Source organism: Salvelinus sp. IW2-2015, linkage group LG30, assembly GCF_002910315.2.
Source record: "Salvelinus sp. IW2-2015 linkage group LG30, ASM291031v2, whole genome shotgun sequence".
NCBI classification, from domain to species: Eukaryota; Metazoa; Chordata; class Actinopteri; order Salmoniformes; family Salmonidae; genus Salvelinus; species Salvelinus sp. IW2-2015.
In genome coordinates, this window is record NC_036869.1 from 2616125 (window position 1) to 2626276 (window position 10152).

Sequence of the window (10152 nt, forward strand, 5' to 3'; positions counted from 1 at the left end):
TGACGGCAGCTGGCAAGCAAGCCAGCGGGTGCAAGCAGGAAGCTGACCTGAGAAGTGGTCGGCTGGCGGTCGCTAGGTGTTGCCAACATGAGGAATTCATTCCGTTGGCCGGGCAGGAAGTGACAGACTCCAGATGACTCCCACGACAACAACATACTTGTTGTCGCCGCGCAGCGCGAAAAGTGTAGCCGTTCCAGATCTGTTTGTGCCCTCTTGCCAGCTCTGTCAATGACCAAACAGATCTGGGACCAGGCTCCACTTTTCCTGTCTGACATTGTCGCCGTACGCTGCGCGCGCTCCACAACAAGTAGTGTTGAATTAGATGAGTCAGTTTGAGTTTGAAAAACTCTTAAATAAGCATGATTGCACGCGATTTCAGTTCAACTATGAGTGTGGGTGGGGAAACCACTACCGTTTACTCACCACTTTTAGTCATTTTAGGATCCAGATTTTGATTAGAAGCCAGTCAGATGTCTCTTATTCAATGATTCATTGCTTTCTGTTTTCACTTTTTTGAATTCCCCATGACCCTATCTTGAATTTCATGGCCGTGCCAGTAATGATAAGTAATCAATACATTATCAGTACGTTCCATGTCTCTTGAGACCCAGTACCTCAACAGCTAACGTCGGTCTAGTCCACTACTGTGTGAGAATGGAGGAAAAAATAAAACGCTTTAATATGAATTTCTCAGTCATAGCCAAAGATGAATCTCATTGGAAGGTTGTCTGACTCCAGTCCTTTATGTTCTCACTGCCAGACAATGTGCTTCCACTCTGGACAGACACTCAGCAACAACTCAGCTTAGTTTGGAAAGGAAAAACCCCACACATCATGCAGCAGAGCACATGCAGCCCTCTCTGGGAATGTTTAGATACTCCTCAACGGAAAGAAAAACTTCCCTCTTTCTCTCCTCTCTCTCTCATGCTCCAACTGCAGCGGAGAAGAGGGCTGTCCCCAAACACACGCACGAGGATATGAATGCACACGCACACGCACACGCACACACACACACACACACACACACACACACACACACACACACACACACACACACACACACACACACACACACACACACACACACACACACACACACACACACACACAACAAGCGGTGGAGAGCACAATGCACAGTGAACGTCTTATTTGGTATTTCCTGTGTAACCTCTCAGCCAGCCAGCCAGGCAGCGCACCCCCTGCACTTCAGGCCCATCTGTGTTAATTGTTGACGGCTCTTGGCCACGGTTCAGGTCGAGAAAAGGGGGAATGAATGGGGGTGAGGAATGGGGGGAGTGGGAGGTTAAGGGCATCTGGATATTAAAGCCTTGCCTGTAACAGCAATGAGAAAAAAAATTACAGCATATATGAGGAATTTTCCAACTAATGATGTGCGGATGTGGTAGCTATAGCACTGAGGGGAAAGAGGCTGACTGTCTGTCTTGTTCGCTGGGAGAGGCCCCATGCAGCATTCCTGTACACTGTGCATACTTTGGCAACTGTTGCGCTCCATTTTATAACTGTATACAGTTATGCTGCGGCTGCTCTCTACTGTAAGCTTGGGACTCTAACTCTGAGTCTTCTTTCCTTTCTTGGCCTGCTGTGAGGGTATTGTTGTTGTCTTTCTTGGCCTGCTGTGAGGGTATTGTTGTTGTCTTTCTTGGCCTGCTGTGAGGTATTGTTGTTGTCTTTCTTGGCTGCTGTGGGGTATTGTGTTGTCTTTCTTGGCCTGCTGAGGTATTGTTGTTGTCTTTCTTGGCCTGCTGTGAGGTATTGTTGTTGTCTTTCTTGGCCTGCGGTGAGGGTATTGTTTGTCTTTCTTGGCCTGCTGTGAGGGTATTGTTGTTGTCTTTCTTGGCTCTGGTGAGGGTATTGGTGTTGTCTTTCTTGGCCTGCTGTGAGGGTATTGTTGTTGTCTTTCTTGGCCTGCGGTGAGGGTATTGTTGTTCTTCTTGGCCTGCGGTGAGGGTATTGTTGTTGTCTTTCTTGGCCTGCTGTGAGGTGTTGTTGTTTTCTTGGCCTGCGTGAGGTATTGTTGTTGTCTTTCTTGGCCTGCGGTGAGGGTATTGTTGTTGTCTTTCTGGCCGCTCTTGATGGTATTGTTGTTGTCTTTCTTGGCCTGCTGTGAGAGAATTTGTTGTTGTCTTTTTGCGCTGCGGTGAGGTATTGTTGTGTGTCTTTCTTGGCCTGCTGTGATGGTATTGTTGTTGTCTTTCTTGGCCTGCTGTGAGGGTATTGTTGTTGTCTTTCTTGGCCTGCGGTGAGGGTATTGTTGTTGTCTTTCTTGCCTGCTGGTGAGGGTATTGTTGTTGTCTTTCTTGGCCTGCTGTGAGGTATTGTTGTTGTCTTCTTGGCCTGCGGTGAGGTATTGTTGTGTCTTTCTTGGCCTGCGTGAGGTATTGTTGTTGTCTTTCTTGGCCTGCTGTGAGGGTATTGTGTTGTCCTTCTTGGCCTGCTGTGAGGGTATGTTTTGTTGTCTTTCTTGGCCTGCTGTGAGGGTATTGTTGTTGTCCTTTTGGCCTTCTGTGAGGGTATTGTTGTTGTCTTTCTTGGCCTGCTGTGAGGGTATTGTTGTTGTCCTCTTGGCCTGCTGTAGGGTATTGTTGTGTCTTTCTTGGCCTGCTGAGGGTATTGTTGTTGTCTTTCTTGGCCTGCTGTGAGGTATTGTGTTGTCTTCTTGGCCTGCTGTGAGGGTATTGTTGTTGTCTTTCTTGGCCTGCTGTAGGGGATTGTTGTTGTCTTTCTTGGCCTGCGGTGGGTATTGTTGTTGTCTTTCTTGGCCTGCCGGTGAGGGTATTGTTTTTGTTTCTTGGCCTGCGGTAGGGTATTGTTGTCTTTCTTGGCCTGCTGTGAGGGTATTGTTGTTGTTCTTTCTTGGCCTGCTGTGAGGGTATTGTTTTGTCTTTCTTGGCCTGCTGTGAGGGTATTGTTGTTGTCTTTCTTGGCCTGCTGTGAGGGTATTGTTGTTGTCTTTCTTGGCCTGCTGTGAGGGTATTGTTGTTGTCTTTCTTGGCCTGCGGTGAGGGTATTGTTGTTGTCTTTCTTGGCCTGCTGTGAGTATTGTTGTTGTCTTTTCTGGCCTGCTGTGAGGTATTGTTGTTGTCTTTCTTGGCCTGCTGTGAGGGTATTGTTGTTGTCTTTCTTGCCTGCTGTGAGGGTATTGTTTGTTGTCTTTCTTGGCCTGCTGTGAGGGTATTGTTGTTGTCTTTCTTGGCCTGCGGTGAGGGTATTGTTTTGTCTTTTGGCCTGCGGTGAGCAGGGTATTGTTGTTGTCTTTCTTGGCCTGCTGTGAGGGTATTGTTGTTGTCTTTCTGGCCTGCTGTGAGGGTATTGTTGTTGTCTTTCTGGCCTGCTGTGAGGGTATTGTTGTTGTCTTTCTTGGCCTGCGGTGAGGGTATTGTTGTCTTTCTTGGCCTGCGGTGAGGGTATTGTTGTCCTTCTTGGCCTGCGGTGAGGGTATTGTTGTTGTCTTTCATGTCAATTTTCTTTTGAAAGAGAAAAGGTTAAAAGTCAAAGTGACTCTGTTGAAAATAGTGGTGTCTATTGGCTATCTGACTGCTGAGCTTACTTTCTAAATAGGACATGTTTATCATGGTGAAGTGTCTTTCTAAACAGGACATGTTTATCATGGTGAAGTGTCTTTCTAAACAGGACATGTGTGTCATGGTGAAGTGTTCAGTAAAAACAGTAAAGTACAGTAAAGTACAATAAAGTACAGTAAGTACAGTAAAAACAGTAAAGTACAGTAAGTACAGTAAAAACAGTAAAGTACAGTAAAAACAGTAAAGTACAGTAAGTAAAGTACAGTACAGTAAAAACAGTAAAGTACTGTAAAGTACAGTAAAAACAGTAAAGTACAGTAAGTACAGTAAAAACAGTAAAGTACAGTAAGTACAGTAAAGTACAGTAAGTACCGTCTCTACCATGCTTCACTATAGACAGCTTGCTTTTTTAGCAACAAAACCGACTTGACTATGGGGCAAAACAGACGGGTTGGTTAGACTGTTGACAACATGTCAACTATATTTAGTTTAGAATGTTTATTGAGAACATTAATACATTTGCACAATGAGCACTTGTTGTCTCTCAAATACTGTACGTCGTTAGCTTGCTAGTGAATTTGAGCCATATTAGCATAGACATGATATCAGTCAAAACACCTAAAAACAAGACATGGTATCAAGAACAAGATACAACAACCTGAAACGAGCCACCTACTCAGGAGGTATTCCTGGTCAGGGCCCTAAATTATGCATCATTACATATGACAGTTAGGGTCAGGAGGTTTTCCTGGTCAGGGCCCTAATTATTTTCCTGAACACACGACCTGACCAGGCAGGTAAAACTCTTGGCCCTAAACCACTGGAAGGAACCTGCTGTCTCTCTCTCTGTCGCCATTTTGTCCTTAAAAAACATGAGCTGACGCACACCCAGAAAAATGTAGTTCGTGTGGAGGTGTTGATTAACGTCGAATGAACCATAAACTATCAAAATAAAGAAAGTCACACCATATACCGTTGAAGTCGGAAGTTAGGTTGGAGTCATTAAAACTCGTTTTTCAACCACTCCACAAATGTCTTGTTAACAAACTATAGTTTTGACAAGTCAGTTAGGACATCTACTTTGTGCATGACACAAGTCATTTTTCCAACAATTATTTACAGTCAGATTATTTCACTTATAATTCACTGTATCACAATTCCAGTAGGTCAGACGTTTACATACATTAAGTTGACTGTGCCTTTAAACAGTTTGGAAAAGTCCAGAAAATGATGTCATGGCTTTAGAAGCTTCCGATAGGCTAATTGACATCTTTTGAGTCAATTGGAGGTGTACCTGTGGATGTATTTCAAGGCCTACCTTTAAACTCAGTGCCTCTTTGGGAAAATCATGGGAAAATCAAAAGAAATCAGCCGACCTCAGAAAGAAAATTGTGGACCTCCACAAGTCTGGTCCATCCTTGGGAGCATTTTTCCAAACGCCTGAAGGTACCACGTTCATCTGTACAAACAATAGTATGCAAGTCTAAACACCATGGGACCACGCAGCCGTCATACCGCTCAGGAAGGAGACGCGTTCTGTCTCCTAGAGATGAACGTACTTTGGTGTGAAAAGTGCAAATCAATCCCAGAACAACAGCAAAGGACCTTGTGAAGATGCTGGAGGAAACAGGTACAAAAGTATCTATATCCACAGTAAAACGAGTCCTATATCGACATAACCTGATGTCGATCAGGAGGAGCCCTACATGGTAGAAAAGAATGTGACCGCGGGCCACATGGTCAAAAGTATTGCACTACATAGGGAATAGGGTGCCATTTGGGACACAGCCTGTGTTGAAGGCAGGGGCCTTTCATCCTGAGATTCCTTTGAGAGAGAGAATGTAAACACGGGCCCCCGGCCAAGCCCATCAGCCAGGCTTACGACTAATCACATTGTGTCTCGATTGTTTTAATTCCACAGGGGATATCAAAGAGAGACGCTGGCTGGGGCAATAGTGGAATAGTGCTGGGTTGGGGTGGGTGGATAGTACTGGCTGAGGGGGGAGAAGGGGGGATGGAGGTAGTTTAAGGCTCTATTAACAGGGCACAATGCCTGCCCAATGATCTCTTTAGCGCTCCACACTGGTCCAGTCTTTAACAGTACAGTTGTACTGGACACAGCGCTGCGACGGAGAGAGAAAGAGACAGAGGGAGAGAGGGAGAGAGAGAGAGAGAGAGAGAAAGTGAGGCAGAGGGAAAGAGAAAGATAGAGGGAGAGAGAGAGGGAGGCATAGGAAAAGAGATAGGCAGAGGGAAAGAGAGAGAGAGGCAGAGGGAAATAGAGAGAGAGGCAGAGGGAAAGAGGTGAGAGAGCGAGAGGGAGAGGGAGAGAGAGAGGCAGAGGGAAAGAGGTGAGAGAGCGAGAGGCAGAGGGAGAGTGAGGGAGGCACAGGGAAAGAGAGAAAGAAAGAGGCCGAGGGAAAGAACGATAGAGAGGCAGAGTGAGTGAGAGAGACAGGGAAAGAGAGATAAAGACAGAGGGAAAGAGAGAGGCAGAGGGAAAGAGAGAGAGAAAGAGACGGGCAGAGGGAAAGAGAGAGAGAGGCCGAGGGAAACGGAGAGTGAGAGAGAGAAAGGCAACAAAAGAGAGAGCGAGAGGGGCAACACGAGAGGAAGGCGGATGTGCTCGGTCAGTGGAGCTTGCCTTGGAGGATCTGCTGCATGGCTGCTTTCTGTGCTGCCTGTTCTGCCTGCCTGTGCTGCTTGTCTGCCTGCTCTGCCTGCCTGTGCTGCTTGTCTGCCTGCCTGTGCTGCCTGTTCTGCCTGTCTGCCTGTGCTGCCTGTTCTGCCTGCCTGTTTGCCATTTCCTCTCCAGTGTGTAGCAGAGAGCGAGTTGGGCCAGACGGGATGGATGCTCTCAGTAGAAAGGAATGCCCAGAATGTTGTCCTTTAATCTGGAGTCAGCCAGCCCAGGACACGGCTGCTTTATCTGACCGCCTCTGTTCTGTTAGCAGACAAGCAGCAGCTCCACACAAGCAGAGCTAAAGGAGAGGCCTGCATACCTGTCAGTCAGGCTACAGTCCCAGCCCCCTGGCCCTGGCCTGCACAGACATGGGAGAAGAAGAGGAGATGGAGGGTGGGTGGGAAGGAGGCACAGGGGGGAGAAAAATAATAGAGAGAGAGAATGGGGCGGGAGGGGAGACAGTGAGACGGGTGGGGATATACAGTCCTGGCCAAAAGTTTTGAGAATGACACAAATATTAATTATCACAAAGTTTGCTGCTTCAGTGTCTTTAGATATTTTTGTCAGATGCTACTATGGAATTCTGAAGTATATTGACAAGCTTTTCATAAGTGTCAAAGGCTTTTATTGACAATTACATGAAGTTGATGCAAAGAGTCAATATTTGCAGTGTTGACCCTTCTTTTTCAAGACCTCTGCAATCCGCCATGGCATGCTGTCAATTAAATTCTGGGCCACATCCTGACTGATGGCAGCCCATTCTTGCATAATCAATGCTTAGAGTTTGTTAGAATTTGTGGGTTTTTGTTTGTCCACCCGCCTCTTGAGGGTTGACCACAAGTTCTCAATGGGATTAAGGTCTGGGGAGTTTACTGGCCATGGACCCAAAATATCGATGTTTTGTTCCTCGAGCCACTTAGTTATCACTTTTGCCTTATGGCAAGGTGCTCCATCATGCTGGAAAAGGTATTGTTCGTCACCAAACTGTTCCTGGATGGTTGGGAGAAGTTTTTTTGAGATTCAGTTCATTTGCATGGCAAAGAGGGACTTTGCAATTAATTGCAATTCATCTGATCACTCTTCATAACATTCTGGAGTATATGCAAATTGCCATCATACAAAGTGAGGCAGCAGACTTTGTGAAAAGTAATATTTGTGTCATTCTCAAAACTTTTGGCTACGACTGTAGAAAGAAAGTTAGAAGATTTTTTACAAATTAGATCAGTATGATAACAGCCTTGATTAATAATTTTTCTTAAAAGCGTAATCTGGGATTCAAACAATCAAATCAATCAATCAAATATATTTTATAAAGCCCTTTTTACATCAGCAGTTGTTTCAAAGTACTATACAGAAACCCAGCCTAAAAGACCAAGCAATGCAGATGCAGAAGCACTGTGGCTAGAAGAAACTCCCTAGAAAGCCAGAAACCTAGGAAGAAACCTAGAGAGGAACCAGGCTCTGAGGGGTGGCCAGTCCTCTTCTGGCTGTGCCGGGTGGAGATTATAAGAGTACATGGCCATTAAGTTCAGATCGTTCTTGAAGATGTTCAAACGTTCATAGATGACCAGCAGGGTCAAATAATAATCACTGGTTATAGAGGGTGCAGCAATTCAATACCTCAGGAATAAATGTCAGTTGGCTTTTCATAGCCAAGCATTCAGAGGTCGAGACGGCAAGTCCGGGAGAGAGGGAGAGAAAGAGTAGGTCCGAGACAGTAGCACATCCGGTGAAACAAGTCAGGGTTCCATAACCGCAGACACAACGGCAGAACTGGGTCCTGGGGCATGGTCCTGGGGCTCCTAGAGAGAGAGACTGAGGAGAATTAGAGGGAACATGACTAAGATCACACAGTAACCAGATAGGACAGGAGAATTTAAGATCACACAGTAACCAGATATGATAGACTGACCATAACCCCACCGGCACATAAGATATTGCAGCAGAGATACGGGAGACTGAAACCGGGGGGTTCGGGGTACAACCAAGCTTTCACCCTGCCTCCTTTTGGGGATATATACCGTTCATTTAAAAGTCCAAAAAGTGATGTATCAATCCCAAATTGCCCCTTTAAGTTGTACATGTTGAATTGGACATTCCTTTTTCCACAATCAGAAGTCTTCATGTCTTGATTGAGTTACTGTTCAGCTGCTCCGTTATTTCACAGAGTATATCCTGATTTATAGAGAGATGCCGACCGATGTGTTTTATGGAGAGAGAGAGTGAATTGTCTGTGTGCAGACAGAGACATAGGACAGAGGTGTATATGCCTCCTTGAAATACAGAGAGACGTACTGTATGTGTTTTACAGACACATAAGGATTATATAAAGAGATGTGTAGATATTTTATAGAGAGAGGAGAAACAAAGGACGCGTGCGCTTCAGCGGGTCATCTTTAGCAGTAGTGACGCCTGATGTTTTCTGGGTCTGCATAAAGGCCATGAGGCTTGGAAAGGGAAAGTGTTTATGAATCACTTCCACTTGGTACATGCAGCATATTATTTCTTCAGGAATGCCAAATGATTGCCCTTTAACCATTATAAAGTATGCATAGTTGTCAAATAGAACGAAAGGAATACTCTGACTGTATCCCGAATGGCACCCTATTCCTTATGTAGTGCACTACTTTTGACCAGGGCCCATAGGGGACACAAACACTTGACTTGCGTGATGAATAACCTTAGCTGAGACCTGAAGACTTGAGTTTGCTCCCTGGGCTAGTACCTAGGCCCTAGGTGTTCGCTCCGCAGGCCAATGCAGTCTTGTGGTGCTCAGGGGTCAGGGTTCAAGCCCAGCCAGTCACACTCCTCTGACGATCATTGCTGTACATGGTGTATGTATGCCATACCAAACACATGATGATCTGGGACCAGGAAATGGCTCTCTAAAGGCACAAATCATTACTGTGTGTTGCAGCAAGTCTTCTCCGGGCCAGTTCTGCATGGTAACAACACTTACTGCAATGCACTTCCTGCTGTGTCTGTCTGTGGCCTAGCCTTCGAATAACAGCGGATATACGTACTTAAACACTCACATCAGTTAGCATTGACTATGTGGTTCTTCCTAGAAGTCTGCTGCTAGCTGCTTTGTGGTGTTTGAAATAGATGTCACCTGCAGAAACAGCAGGCATCTATCTGTCTTTCCCTTTGAGAAACATAACCACAGGAAAGAGTCTCATTGGGTTTGATATCGTACACATGCCTTTATCCATGTTTTATCGGAGTGATCTATGTCTCTCTAATTGTGGTGGTATGTTCTGTAATTTCATTTTGAGACCTTTTTTGGTCTGAAATATTAAAGCTCACATCAACACTCAATTCAGTTGTATACAATGTGGTTATGACGTAGAGCTGTGGCAAGAGAGAGAGAGATTGATATATGTGATAAGAAAACAAACATGACATGAAATCACATTCATTGTCATGCAGAAGATGATCCTGCCAATTGGGCAGTGCAACCACCATTTCATTCATGGTTTTTCTCAACTCCCCCTCACTACTCAAAAATCTTCACTGGCCTGCCTGAATTATGTGCATTTCATCTCAGGTCACGTGACAAGAGCTAACCAACACTGTTCTCTGCTTCGACTTCCTCTCCATTTCCACTAAACCAGGGAGAATAATCTGAAATAGTGCCCCCAGAAATAGCATCTGACCATTCTATCAGTTCACATGAAGAACATGATGACTTTTTTTAATGCACATAATCAACCTCTTCACAGACCAACACCAGTGAACTCTGTCTCTTCACACACCAACACCAGTGAACTCTGTTTCTCTTCACACACCAACACCAGTGAACTCTGTCTCTTCACACGCCAACACCAGTGAACTCTGTCTCTTCACACACCAACACCAGTGAACTCTGTCCCTCTTCAAACACCAACACCAGTGAACTCTGTCTCTTCACACACCAACACCAGTGAA

At 45.4% G+C, this 10152-nt stretch overlaps 1 protein-coding gene across 1 annotated transcript in view; it reads left to right on the forward strand.

Annotated features, from left to right (window-relative positions):
- The window catches only part of LOC111955311 (cyclin-dependent kinase 6-like), a 57345-nt gene that overhangs the window by 24562 nt on the left and 22631 nt on the right, over positions 1 to 10152 (forward strand). The gene's annotated exons all lie outside the window — the stretch shown is intronic.